Below are 15285 nucleotides of genomic sequence, written 5' to 3' on the forward strand. Positions count from 1 at the left end.
TCTATAGAGATAGATCAAGACGCTTAATTGGACTTTCACAAAGCACATACCTTGACAAAGTTTTGAAGAAGTTCAAAATGGATCAAGCAAAGAAAGGGTTCTTGCCTGTGTTACAAGGTGTGAAGTTGAGTCAGACTCAATGCCCGACCACTGCAGAAGATAGAGAGAAAATGAAAGATGTTCCCTATGCTTCAGCCATAGGCTCTATCATGTATGCAATGTTGTGTACCAGACCTGATGTGTGCCTTGCTATAAGTCTAGCAGGGAGGTACCAAAGTAATCCAGGAGTGGATCACTGGACAGTGGTCAAGAACATCATGAAGTACCTTAAAAGGACTAAGGATATGTTTCTCATATATGGAGGTGACAAAGAGCTCATCGTAAACGGTTACGTGGATGCAAGCTTTGACACTGATCCGGACTATTCTAAATCACAAACCGGATACGTGTTTACATTAAACGGTGGAGCTGTCAGTTGGTGCAGTTCTAAACAAAGCGCCGTGGCGGGATCTACATGTGAAGCGGAGTACATAGTTGCTTCGGAAGCAGCAAATGAAGGAGTCTGGATGAAGGAATTCATATCTGATCTAGGTGTCATACCTAGTGCTTCGGGTCCAATGAAAATCTTTTGTGACAATACTGGTGCAATTGCCTTGGCGAAGGAATCCAGATTTCACAAGAGAACCAAGCACATAAAGAGACGCTTCAATTCCATCCGGGATCTAGTCCAGGTGGGAGACATAGAGATTTGCAAGATACATACGGATCTGAATGTAGCAGACCCGTTGACTAAGCCTCTTCCACGAGCAAAACATGATCAGCACCAAGGCTCCATGGGTGTTAGAATCATTACAGTATAATCTAGATTATTGACTCTAGTGCAAGTGGGAGACTGAAGGAAATATGCCTAGAGGCAATAATAAAGTTATTATTTATTTCCTTATATCATGATAAAAGTTTATTATTCATGCTAGAATTGTATTAACCGGAAACATAATACATGTGTGAATACATAGACAAACAGAGTGTCACTAGTATGCCTCTACTTGACTAGCTCGTTAATCAAAGATGGTTATGTTTCCTAACCATGGACAAAGAGTTGTCATTTGATTAACGGGATCACATCATTAGTTGAATGATCTGATTGACATGACCCATTCCATTAGCTTAGCACCCGATCGTTTAGTATGTTGCTATTGCTTTCTTCATGACTTATACATGTTCCTATGACTATGAGATTATGCAACTCCCGTTTGCCGGAGGAACACTTTGTGTGCTACCAAACGTCACAACGTAACTGGGTGATTATAAAGGAGCTCTACAGGTGTCTCCAAAGGTACATGTTGGGTTGGCGTATTTCGAGATTAGGATTTGTCACTCCGATTGTCGGAGAGGTATCTCTGGGCCCTCTTGGTAATGCACATCACTGAAGCCTTGCAAGCATTGCAACTTATGAGTTAGTTGCGGGATGATGTATTATGGAACGAGTAAAGAGACTTGCCGGTAATGAGATTGAACTAGGTATTGGATACCAACGATCGAATCTCGGGCAAGTAACATACCGATGACAAAGTGAACAACGTATGTTGTTATGTGGTCTGACCGATAAAAGATCTTCGTAGAATATGTAGGAGCCAATATGAGCATCCAGGTTCCGCTATTGGTTATTGACCGGAGACGTGTCTCGGTCATGTCTACATTGTTCTCGAACCCGTAGGGTCCGCACGCTTAAGGTTACGATGACAGTTATATTATGAGTTTATGCATTTTGATGTACCGAAGTTTGTTCGGAGTCCCGGATGTGATCAAGGACATGACGAGGAGTCTCGAAATGGTCGAGACATAAAGATTGATATATTGGAAGCCTATATTTGGATATCGGAAGCGTTCCGGGTGAAATCGGGATTTTACCGGATTACCGGGAGGTTACCGGAACCCCCCGGGAGGTATATGGGCCTTAGTGGGCCTTAGTGGAAGAGAGGAGAGGTGGCCAGAGATGGGCCGCACGCCCCTCCCCCCCTTTGGTCCGAATAGGACAAGGAGATGGGGCCGGCCCCCCTTCCTCCTCTCTCTCCTCTTTTCCCCCCTCCGCGAATCCTATTCCAACTAGGAAAGGGGGGAGTCCTACTCCCGGAAGGAGTAGGACTCCTCCTGGCGTGCCAACTCTTGGCCGGCCAGCCCCCCCCCCTTTGAGCCTTTATATACGGAGGAATGGGGCACCCCTAGAGACACAAGTTGATCCACGTGATCATATTCTTAGCCGTGTGCGGTGCCCCCTTCCACCATAGTCCTCGATAATATTGTAGCGGTGCTTAGGCGAAGCCCTGCGACGGTAGTACATCAAGATCGTCACCACGCCGTCGTGCTGACGGAACTCTTCCCCGACACTTTGCTGGATCGGAGTCCGGGGATCGTCATCGAGCTGAACGTGTGCTAGAACTCGGAGGTGTCGTAGTTTCGGTGCTTGATCGGTCGGGCCGTGGAGACGTACGACTACATCAACCAAGTTAACGCTTCCGTTGTCGATCTACAAGGGTACGTAGATCACACTCTCCCCCTCTCGTTGCTATGCATCACCATGATCTTGCGTGCGCGTAGGAAAATTTTTGAAATTACTACGAAACCCAACAGTACTTGTCCGCTATGATCAGCAGCTCGTCGAGGGTTTCTGGCTCGTCGCATAGGAGCTTGTGCTTGAGGAGGGTGCCTTCTCTGCACCCGGCTGTGAAGTACTCAATGGCCTGCACCTCGTGCACGGCCTCACAGGAGTTCCGAAGCTCGGCCCAACGTGTGAGGTAATCGCGAGTCGACTCATCGGGGCCTTGCACGCACAAGGAGAGCTGACGAGGCTTGGGAGGACGCTTGTACATGCTGGTGAAGTTGCGGACGAATGCTTCGATGAAGTCGACCCAGCTGTTGATGCTGCGGGGCTTTAGGCTGTTCAGCCATGTCCGGGCCGTGACCTGGAGCATGAGCGGAACGTACTTTATGGCGACACGCTTGTTGCCATTTGCTATGCTGACAGCCGTGGAGTAGTCGACTAGCCAGTCTTCCGGCTTCACGGAGTCGGTATACTTGGGCGTGTCTCTTGGGAGCGTGAATTCTCTGGGAAAGGGCTCGTCCCGAATGCGGGGCCCGAAACAAGGCAGACCCAGCTCGTCTTCTTCTTCCAGCGCTAAGGATCGGTGAAGTCGGTCGATCCGGTGGCGGGCGTCATTCTCTCCAACTCCCTCTCGGCGGCCAAGGCAGTCACCGAGAGTCGGATGGTCAACAGGCGGCGGGGAGACTCGCCTCTCCTTGCTGGGAGGGGGAGGTGGACAGTCGTCCCGTCGTTCCACTCCTCTCGGGCGGCCGTCTCGGTCGCGCTCTATGGTAATGCGAGTCTGACTGTGGCTGACAGCCGGCTCCTTGTCCCTTCTTCCTCGGGCGCCGCCAGTCGGCGTCCGAGACGTCGCGCCTTGATCTCGGTGAAGGTCGTTGTTTGGCCGCTGCGGCGCCTCCGTGCGGCAGCCGGCCTCGTTCTGCGCGGCGGCTGCGTCGAGGAGCCGCTGGACTCGCTCCATCATGAGGCGGCGCTCTTCGCCCTCGAAATTGTCCAGCTCATCCGCCGCTGCCTGGGCGGCTCGGATGTTCTCCGCTGGTGTAGCGTACATAGGGCGGCTTGCCCCAAACAGGTTGGCGATGGCTACGCCGCGTTGCCGGACCGCGCCAAGGCGGCTGGGCCCCACCGGAGCCAGTGAGCCGCCGACGGTGCGATCCATCTCCTGCTGGTAGGCTTCTGACAAGCGTCTCATGCTGGCCAGCTTCTTCACGCCTTCAACGAGCTGAAGGCGGCGTGCCTCCAACGTCTCTGCGTCAGCGTCTTCCGGAATGGGTGCAGTTAGGTCTTGTAGCGCCACGCCGAGTGAGTCATGCGCTCCTCCGCCGGGGAGCTCCTCATGACTGATGACGAGCACCTTGGTGATGGTGCTTCCATTGCTCTCCGCGTGAGGGAGAGGTTCATCGTAGACCACCACATTGGTGGGGAACGCGTCGAGCGACGCGGTGTCGGAGTCGACCAGCATCGGGTCGGTGGAGCCCACAGACTCCAAGTCTACGGCAGGCTCACCGGAAATGTGGAGTTGATCGAGGAGGCCCGCAAGGAGGCTCTCGAGGCCGCCCGCGCCTGCGTTGGATGCAGGTTCGTCAGAGAGGCGGACCTCGCCGACAAGTTCGGCCAGGCAGCTGGCTGCGCAGGCGATCTCAACGCCGCTTAGCGCGTCGGCGCAAACTCCGTCTGGCGTGCCTGGCTGGCTGCGCTCGCCAGGGAGAAAAAGGGTTCCCGTCCAGAACAGGTCTCCGGACGGCGGTGCACCACGCCCCACGGTGGGCGCCAAATGTCGGGGGTTTGGTGCGACATATGCCAAAGGATGGCTTATCATGGTGGGGGCGAGTAGAACATCGCCGGTGCCTGGAAACGGGATGAGGCGAAGACATGCACGCCGGCAAATCTTACCCAGCTTCAGGGCTCTCCGAGGAGATAACACCCCTACTGCTGCTCTGCGGGGCCTCCGCATGATCACTATGGCAAAGTGTTTACACGGTTGCTCCTTGAGCTGTTTCTTGGAGGTAGGAGAGGGCAAGGCTAGCTCTCTCCCTTCTATATGATCTGGTCTAGAGCTAATGAGTCCCAACCCTTTGCATGGGTGCCCTGGGGGATTTATATAGGCCTACCCCCCAGGGGTACAATGGTAATCCGGCTGGATGCGGGCCCAGCCGTCAGCACCTCTGGCCTTCGTCTTCTCTGCCGACCGCTGGGGCCCGCCGGCTGGCGGGCCCCGCTGACTGGCCTGGTACGGAAACGACAGGCCGCGTCCGCCGCGGGCGGGTCTTGCCGGCTGCTAATTACTGTAGTCGTGCTTCTGATGGCGCGGGCTTGATCATGGGGTCGTGGCAACAGCCCCGCCGCCTGGCGGGCGATCACTATTGCCACTCTCCATCACATCTTGATTAATGGTGCGTGGGCCCTGGGGGAGGGCTCGGCCGACTCCCCTAAGCCGACTTCCGACGGGTCCGATTGGTGGTCCTCTTGCCGTCTCTTGGGGTCTCACCGACTGGTGGGTCCCGCTGCCTCTGAGCCGTACAAACAAGCCGTCGTGGGTGCAGGACTTGGTCCCACGGTGCTGATGTCAGGGCCGGCACGGCAACAGTGTCATGCCACACGGAGATCTTCCGGGGTACGGCGTGTTATGGCCATGCCCGCCCTTGGTAAGGGGCGGGAGTGGGCTTCACTGTAGCCACTCCCCTGCCCCGTCCCCTTGATGAGGTCACGGGGTTTGTTGGAATCGTAGGCCGACTCCCCAAAGTCGCCTTCTTCGGAAGTCGCCAGTCAGGAGTCGGCTTACCCTGCGGTCGTCCCTGGGACTCGGCCGCGAGTGGTCAGTCGGCCGTCTTTCCGTGGACTTCTTGAAGGTGGCTCTCCGTCCTGGGGTCTTGAGGGGCGCAGCCTGCCCCGATGTCTTGAAAGGTTCTGGGGCTCGGGTTGACCTACCCATGGCCCATTACTCCGACACATATGGATCCAAATCAGCCCCTTACGAAGCAACACATAAACTAGGGTTTAAGATTCTGTCACTCTAGCAACCCATCATCTACTTATTACTTCCCAATGCCTTCCTCTAGGCCGAATATATGGTGAAGTGTCATGTAGTCGACGTTCACATGACACCACGAGAGGAGCGACAACATACATCTCATCAAAATATCGAACGAATACCAAATTCACATGAGTACTTATAGCAAGACTTCTCCCATGTCCTCAGGAACAAACGTAACTACTCACAAAGCATATTCATGTTCATAATCAGAGGGGTATTAATATGCATAATGGATCTGAACATATGATCTTCCACCAAATAAACCAACTAGCATCAACTACAAAGAGTAATCAACACTATTAGCAACCCACATGTACCAATATGAGGTTTTGATACAAAGATTGGATACAAGAGATGAACTAGGGTTTGAGAGGAGATGGTGCTGGTGAAGATGTTGATGGAGATTGACTCCCTCCCGATGAGAGGATCATTGGTGATGATGATGGTGATGATTTCCCCCTCCCGGAGGGAAGTTTCCCCGGCAGAACAGCTCCGCCAGAGCCCTAGATTGGTTCCGCCAAGGTTCCGCCTCGTGGCGGCGGAGTTTCGTCCCGTGAGCTTGCTTATGATTTTTTTCTCGACGAAAGACTCCATATAGCCAAAGATGGGCATCAGAGGGCCAACAGGGGGGCCACGAGGCAGGGGGCACGCCTAGGAGGGTAGGGCACGCCCCCACTCTCGTGGACGGTGGGTGGCCCCCCTATGGTACTTCTTTCGCCCAATATTTTTTATATATTCTGGTAATAATTCCCGTGGAGTTTCAGGACTTTTGGAGATGTGCAGAATAGGTCTCTAATATTTTCTCCTTTTCTAGCCCAGATTCCAGCTCCCAGCATTCCCCCTCTTCATGTAAACCTTGTAAAATAAGAGAGAGAAGGCATAAGTATTGTGACATAATGTGTTATAACAGCCCATAATGCAATAAATATCGATATAAAAGCATGATGCAAAATGGACGTATCAGGTGGCTAATCATGGAGAAGGACAAGAGTACATCGCCGGGCTTTAGAAGCGGGAGTGAGCGAGACCGCATGCGCCTGTGAATCTTACCCAGGTTCGGGGCTCTCCGTGGAGATAAAACCCCTAGTCCCGCTCTGCGGGGTCTTCGCATGATGACTATGATCTAATAGAGTAGCTACAAGTTGCTCCTTGAGCTGTTTTGCTAGAGGAGGAAGAAGAACAAGGCTAGCCCTACTCCTCTCTCTATATGGGTGTGTGTGATCTCTAAGGTCTGAACCCTTTGCATGGGGAGCCTGGGGGGTTTATATAAGCCTACCCCCCAGGGGTACAATGGTAATCCGGCCGGGTGTGCGACTTGGCCGTCAGTGTCTCTAGACGCCGGCTTCTCCACCGGCTGCTGGGGCCTGCCGCTTGGTGGGTCCCACCGGCTGTTGTATACTCGGCCGACAGGTCGCGCCCGCCGCTTGCGGGTCTAGTTGGTCGCTTTGCACTGTAGCATTGCTACTTATGATGGATGCTTTGTCAGGGGGAGCATGGCTATAGTACCGCCGCCTGCTGGGCGTTCATTGTAGCCACTCCCCGTTTCCTCTGGTTAATGGCGCACAGACTTTGAGGGCGGACGGGGCCGCCTGCTTGGAGGTGGCCTGCCCCCATTGCCGCCTGCTAGGGATTCGCCGCCTTCTAAGGCTCGCCGACAGGTAGGGCCCACTGCCTACGGACCGTACCGATAGGCCGTCGTGGGGGCATAACTCCCTAGGTAGTAGGTGATGTCATCACTACTGCAAGATGTTGCTAACGCGGCACTACGATCAGAGACCCTTCAAGAAACTATGTGTGATGCAATAATCGCAAATGATAGTGTATGAAAACTGTCAAAAAAGGTGCAGACTTTTGCGATGGAGGATGCATCAAACACGGTTCAGATTTTAGTTGCGTGTGCGATGAAGGGCATATGGTTCAGTTCGATTAACTATTTGCGATGAGGAGGAACAAAAGAAATTGATGGCCAGATGAAGGCGTGTGCGATACACATCATACAGTTCACTCGGATGAATGGTTTGTGATTAGGAAAAACAAATTAAACGGGCAGCCAGATGAAGGTGTGTGCGATATACAGCATACGGTTCACTCCGATGAACTGTTTGTGATTAGGCAACACAAAAGAAACAGTCAGCCAGATCAAGGTGTGTGCGATATATGGCATGCAGTTCACTCAGATGAACTGTTTGCGTTGACACAAGAGCACAGAAATGATTCAACTTAACAAGACGTGTGTGTTGTGCGATGGGATTGCATACAGGACAACACCATATATATACACACACACACACTTAGAAGGACATGCTTGCATAACCAAATTAAACATCCACTTACATTGGTGGCTACTAAAACCATGGCATTTTCACACACCAAAGTAAACTATTACATGCATAATTACATAGCTGGCTCCTACACACATGACATTTCCACACACCAACAATAAAGTAAACTATATATTACATGCATGATTAACTAGCATAAATGATCATCTGATCATCATCTACTTCTTGTGACGCTTGCTCTGATTGTGGCTCGATCTGGGCTCGTCGATTTTGGTAACGGGGCACTTCCTCATGTCAACGATCCTCCTATGCATCTCGTAGCATGTGTACACGCTCTTGGCCGCGAACCTGAGGTGAGGTTCATCCAGTTGCCGCATTCAGGCCCCGTGCCAGGATACAGGACTTGTTCTTTGGGCATCCTGCTTCATCTTTTCGTAGTAGGGGTCGATGATGACTGAGGTGAGTTCGACCAGGGAGTCCTTCTTCGTGCAGCCCCAGACCCTGTAGTGGTCAAGGATTTGGCAAGGTTCTTGCAGGCCAAGCCCGTAAAACGGAGCGCGTTTACATCGTCGGTGGTTTCCATCGTGGCAAACTTGTAGTCGGAGTTGTTGACAAACCTGTTGAAACGGTCGCAAGGTTCTGTGGCCATGCAGTAGTGGTAGATGAGGACATGATGGCCCACGCACAGCTGGGCGACGGCAACCTTCTGATCTATGTCGGGACGACCGGTGGTGTACTATAGGTCGATGCCGACCACCTTGTACGTGTCTCGAGCAAGCAACTGCTCAACACTGTTGATGTCGTCGTCCACCACAGCCGGGTCAATGGTGTACACCACCAAGAGATCCGTCTCCCTCGCGTGGGTCTCCACTCTATGCTCACCGAACTCCATTGGAGCACTGCTGGACATCCCCTCTCTATGTGTCGTCGTGGGTGTGCTTGTTGTGTTGTGGGGTGCGATTGAAAGGTTGAAGAGACTAAGGTTATAATGGCCGCGGGAATTAAAGGGGAAGCCGGACGACCAGGAATATCGGCAGGCCCTAATGGCAGTTCTAATTTGTAGCACGTAACTCCATCGTGCCGCACGTAATTGCATCGCATGGCAACACGCGTGGCGCAACCGCATGCATATGGGGGCCCCGACGTGATCGTGCGCACGCCCAACCACTGGCAGAGCGCACGCGGAGGGACGCGAGCAGAGCGCTCCGCGGTCGCCTCAACGGCAATGAACCATCTCTATATCTACTCTTATAAAAGACCGAGTTGGTGATGATGGTGTGCCTGCCATCGTGTAATATAGACTGTCCGATCTATATCTGACGGTTAGAAAGCAAACCATGACAATTTTGCAAAAAGATACCCACACCTCTCTCCACACTTGCAGATAAGGACTTCTCTCATTCATCCTTTTCTCTCACAAGATAAACTACTCATACAAATGTATCTTGATGTTCCGTGCAACGCACGGGCATCTTGCTAGCATATATATGCATATAGCAGTTGAACGTGCAAAGAAAAGTTGTCCACAAGCCGAGCGCGCCGACGGACGCGAGCAGAGCGCGCCAACGAACGCGACAGAGCGCGCCACAGCGCCTAACAACGAGCAGAGCTTGCCGAGGGACACGAGCAGAGGACGGCAGAATGATACGTGGCAAATATGACGAACTGTATGAGCGGTGTCGGAGACATCAAGCATGAATCAGATTAGAGTTGCGTGTGCGATATGTGGCATACAGTTGATCCATCCGAGCTGTTTGTTTTGGAATAAGCCGTGTGTGTTGGAGGCAAACGCTTGCTGGTATATAACATTAAATTTAACCAAACAGTGTTAATGCATGTTACAAAAATTGTATAGCTGGAAATTATGTTCAAATACGACTCCAACGATATAATCTTTGGTGACATACATTCATATTTTATTAGTTAAATCCTACTTATAAACTAGGACAGGGGTATAGTAGGTAATTAAATCGCAAACGTTTTTTTATTAAACGTGTCCTCTCGCACGTCTTGTCACCCCGCTGCCGCAGAGGGCTTACAGCGCAAGCTTGCGCAGTGCGCGGGGGCGTTCTTTTGGCCAAACGGTGGCGCCAATGAATCGTCGGTGAGCCCGTTCCTGCACAACCTCGCGGGTTCCCGCGCAAGCTTCCCGCCCGACTCGGTGAAATCCCCCAAAATCGCAATGCTTACCGGCCTGCTATAAAAACCCTCACGGCCGGCGGGTCCTGCATCGCATTTTCCCCTCCCTCCCTGTAGCTTATCTCGTATGCTTCTCCCACAATCGCCAATGGCACAGGTCCGTCGTCATCGCTCAGCCACTCCTCGTCATCAGAGGACAGCTCTAGCTGGGAGGCTTCACCGCGGCGGTGGCGCAGTCCCCGACGTAGTGTAGTGCGCGTGGCGTCCCTGTTGGCTGTGCGTGGAACGCCCACCACACGCTCCGCCGCCGATGTCCGTCGGCAGCTGTTGCCGTCCTCCATTGCCGTCACACCACCGTCGAAAGCCACGGCCATCTCCCGCTCCGCCACCGCAGCCCGAAGGCGGGAGGTGGCGGTCATGGCCGCCACCCCATTGTCGGTCGTCGTGGCTGCCAGCCTACCGTTGACCGACGGGATTATCACCCGCTCCACCGCCGTGGCCCGAAGGCGGGAGGCGGAGGCCCGCATGTGCATCAGTGACCTTGCGCGCTACATCGAGTTCCCGCGGGAGGAGGAGGAGGAGCACCTCGTCGAGCACGCAAAGAGCCTTATCGCAGTCGTCGCCGCAGCACACGCCGACGCAGAGGCGAGGAATCAGGAGATCTACGAGCAGTCCGACCGCTTCAAGAGGGATCGTCTAGAGCGGCAGTGGGCGTTCGAGCTGGCGAGCGTCGCTGAATGTGCAGCACCGGCAGGCATCGTATTGCACTTGTCCAGCTCGTCGGTAGGCTCCTCCTCCTCTGCCTCCTACTGAGGGGGTGAGCGTGCTCGGCAGAGGAGAGGCTGCCGGAAGTAGCACAAAGCCCCTCCGTGGCAGTAGTAGCATTTAGGGGCTATTTTGTTCAGTTCATCTGACTATAGATGTGTGGTCGAACTGTACAACGTACTTAAAATTAGCTAGTATATATAGTTGAACTAGCTATTTCAATACGTGGTTGGCAACAATTGGGGAGAAGTTTGGTCGGTTCAGCTGTCGAGTTGAACTGTTTGTATAAATTAAGAACGATTGCTTAATCTATGAATGAAATCTATGCTTAATTACTGAATTTTAGTTGCAAAAATTAGATAATGCTAATGATTTCTAGCTGCATGTTTTGACAAATTGCAGTTTTATAAGGATTGACAAATGGCAACTTTACTAGATCTAAAAATGTAAATCTTTCCAGTTTGACAAATGGCAACATACCCAATAATTGTTTGTACGTGGTTGCACATGGGTCATCCAAAACAACCGTTGATGCAACTCCATGATAGCATGCCAAGTTTCATGAATTCCAGACGAGTTTTGAATTTACTAGAATTTAAGAATCAGGTATCTCAATATGTGCGGCCGACTGACGGTGGCAGGGTGTTTGAAATTCATTCTCATTTCTTGCATGGGACCTAAGCATGCAACCAAGGACACATATTTGATTTTTCAACCAGTTTATATGCACTAGAGAACGTGCATGTAGTTCAAATTTGAATTATGCACATAAAATGCCTGGAAAACCCAGTTAATATATAAAAATGTCCAAACGAACCCCGAAAAAAATCCAAAATTGGACACAACACTCTTGTTGTTCTATGTTGACACTCGAAATTTTTTGAAAGCAATAAGAGGCAACAGATATCGTTGCGTCCCCAAAGGTGGCACGTTCCCTACTGAAACCATCACGCTTGTTGTGAGAAGCGCTCGTTTGTGAGAAGGTTATACCCAAACCTGCCCCAAATGGGACAAAAAATTTACCACGGCATGTTGATGCCGCTTCATGATAGCATGCCAAGTTTCATGAATTTCAGACGAGTTTTGGATTTACTAGAATTAAAAAACCAGGTATCTCAATATGTGCGGCCGACTGACGGTGGCAGGGTGTTTGAAATTCATTCCCATTTCTTGCATGGGACCTAAGCATGCACCCAAGGACACATATTTGATTTTTCAACCAGTTTATATGCACTGGAGAATGTGTATGTAGTGCAAATTTGAATTATGCATATAAAATGCCTAGAAAATCCAGTTAATGTATAAAATTGTCCAAATGAACCCCGAAAAAAATCTAAAATTGAACACAACACTCTTGTTGTTCTATGTTGACACTCAAATTTTTTTGAAAGCAATAAGAGGCAACGGATATCGTTTTGTCCCCAAAGGTGGCACGTTCCCTACCGAAACCATCACGCTTGGTGTGAGAAGCGCTGGTTTGTGAGAAGCATATACCCAAACCTGCCCCAAATGGGACAAAAATTTTACCACGGCATGTTGATGCCGCTCCATGATAGCATGCTAGGTTTCATGAATTTCAGACGGGTTTTGGATTTGCTAGAAATTAAAATCCTTGTATCTCAATGTTTGTGGCGAGTAACGATGGCAGGGTGTGTGATATTCATTCCCATTTCTTGCATGGGACCTAAGCATGCAACCAATGACACATATTTGATTTTCAACCAGTTTATATACACTGGAGCATGTGCATGTAGTTCAAATTTGAATTATGCGCATAAAATGCCTAAAAACCCAGTTAATGTATAAAAATGTCCAAACGAACCCTGAATAATTCCAATTTTTTGGATGACACACCTATAGTTGCATGTTCATTGCAGATAAAAGTTCCAGCAATTGAAACATCGTCCATGGCCGTTGTGACCCCATTATGTAATTCAAATCAAGACAAAAAAATCAAGTAGATCCCACACAGTTTATTATAACCAACCATGTGAGATTTAGCACAAAATATCTTCGGATCATGTCTGAATAAGGGACCGTATCTGATGACACTTTGCGTGCCAGTTTTTTGGCTGAAGCGATTCCAAATTTCCGGCTTCCGCAGAAATATCTACCTCCCCGCCCCCTCCCCCTTACCAAAAGCCACATTTCCCCTATTTCCGTCTTCTTTTCCAAGTTGAAACCTTCACTCCTTGCTTGCAGTGTCGCCGCCTCCTCGCTGGCGACCCTCCTTCACGCTGCTCGTCCTCGACTATCCAGGCAGGTAATCCACACCCGACCCCCATCCTCCTCCTCCTTCCACATCCCACATGTCCCGACCGCCGGCGCGAGCGCGACACCTTCCACCCAAATTACCGGTCCCTCCACCAAATAAGCGCCGGCCTAAGCCATGGTGCATGCAGTATAGCCAGGACCTCAAGGAGCATTTGGCAGCGGAGAAGCAAATCGCGGCTGCACGCGCGGATGAGGTCATGATGGCTGCCACTCGTGCCGACCCCCAGATCTTGAAGGAGCACCTTGCCATTTTCTAGCTACGCCGGTTAAGCATGCTCGGTTTACCCGTTGCGTGTGTTGCTCCTGCCTTTCCTTCACAAATTCTAGTGAATTGTACTATCTAATTTTACCATGTAATCTGTTGCTCTAGTGTATATGTTCTATATGTCGTGCAGTGTGGTGCTCGCTTATTAACTATTTTGTTAATTAGTTGTTGTCTTCAGTTAACTGTTTGGTTCAATTCTGCAAATGTGATGTTCAATTTTTCAGGCTGCAATTTTGTATTGTCTTCCATGTGAGAAATAAGTTGAATTTATCTTTACAAAATACATGAGAAGCAAATACAATTGCTATATTTCCAAGTTGTCAAGCATGCTTGGTTTGGTTATACATTGTGCAATGTGGTGCTCAGTTAACGTTTGGTTCATTTGTGTTGTGGTATTTAGTTAACTGTTTGGTTTAATTCTGCAATGCGATGTTCAATAGTTGTGGGTGCATTCTGTTATTATATACCATGTGAGGAATAAATTGAATTTGGCTGTAGTAAATACATGAGAAACAAATACAATTAGTTGTAGTTAACTGTTTGGTTAACTGTCTGATCTTCTATTAGGAGTATGTTATATTGTGCAATGTGGTGCTCAGTTAATGTTAGTTCATTTGTTGTGGTGTTTAGTTAACTGCTTGGTTCAATTCTGCAATGCGATTTCCAATTGTCGTGGGTAGAATTTTTTATTGTTGTGCATGTGAGGGACGAATCGAATTTGGCTGCACTTAATACATGAGAAACATATACAAGTGCTATATTTCCTAATTCTTAATCATGCTTGGTCTGGATAAATGGGTTTTCCGTGTGGCTTGAATTAATCTGATGAATCTGCAATGTGCTTATTTTTTATCAACATATTTTACTGATAGCATGTGAACCCTTACTTAATATGATGACTAACTACCTTATATGTGTTGCAGGGAAACAATGGGAAGCACCAAGGTTTACAATCGAGGTTAGCACATGCATGGTCCATTGTCTAATAGCACATTATTGTGGAATTGCAGGAACCATTCTAATATTTAGGTTTTTAACAATTTGGTCTTGCACATGTAGGTCCTGTTGTCAGAGGTTTTGACCCACTGTTCGACCCTTTTTGCATATGGGGAAATGAGTTGTCCATGAATATCAGTCAAGTCAAGAAACTCAGGAAGATTGTTAGGATAAAGAAATTAGTGACAAAAAACAACAAGATCTTTGTCTGCACAATGAAGAAGACATCGGTTCACTACAGGATGGTACTGACTATTATACCTTGCCTTTTTTATTCCTTTGCCCCATTTCCGATATAGAGAAAATATTTATGCACATCCTTGTTTTCAGGCCTTTATAAAGCAGTTCACTGATGATTACCTCTCAAACCATGTGTATGGTCAAGAGGCGAGGAAGGTATTCATACAACACCCACGGTTCAATATTGAAGTGTTCCTGAAGAGGACAGAGGATGGACGGTCAATCATCCACAGGCACTGGCCTAAAGTTACAAAGACCTTCAACATTAATGAAGGCTCAATATTCGCCTTCTACTTCAGCAGTTTTCCAGATGAGATACATCTGTCTATGTACCGTCTATGATGCTAATTTCGAAAGGTTATAGATGTTGCATGTGAAACTTGGTCCTGGTGTAGTTGTGTAATGGGGTAGCTGAGTGCTGAAGCTATATGATGTTGTACTCTGATGTATTTCAATTATGAAAATGAAATATATTCTGTGCTTAATATGAAATGTCAATTAGATTAATAAATGGATTATGAATAATCGGATAATTAGCCTGCTAATGGCGAATTAGCCTGCTAATTGGGTTTTGCTATTGCAAACGGTTGTTGAAAAAATACCCTGAATGATGACATCAGGCAACACACATAGTTTCTAGGAATAAACCATGTTGGAGCAATGAACAATCACACACGAGTTTCTCTTG

Source organism: Triticum urartu, chromosome 2A, assembly GCF_056163025.1.
Source record: "Triticum urartu cultivar PI428250 chromosome 2A, HENAU_Tu73, whole genome shotgun sequence".
Classification (NCBI taxonomy): domain Eukaryota; kingdom Viridiplantae; phylum Streptophyta; class Magnoliopsida; order Poales; family Poaceae; genus Triticum; species Triticum urartu.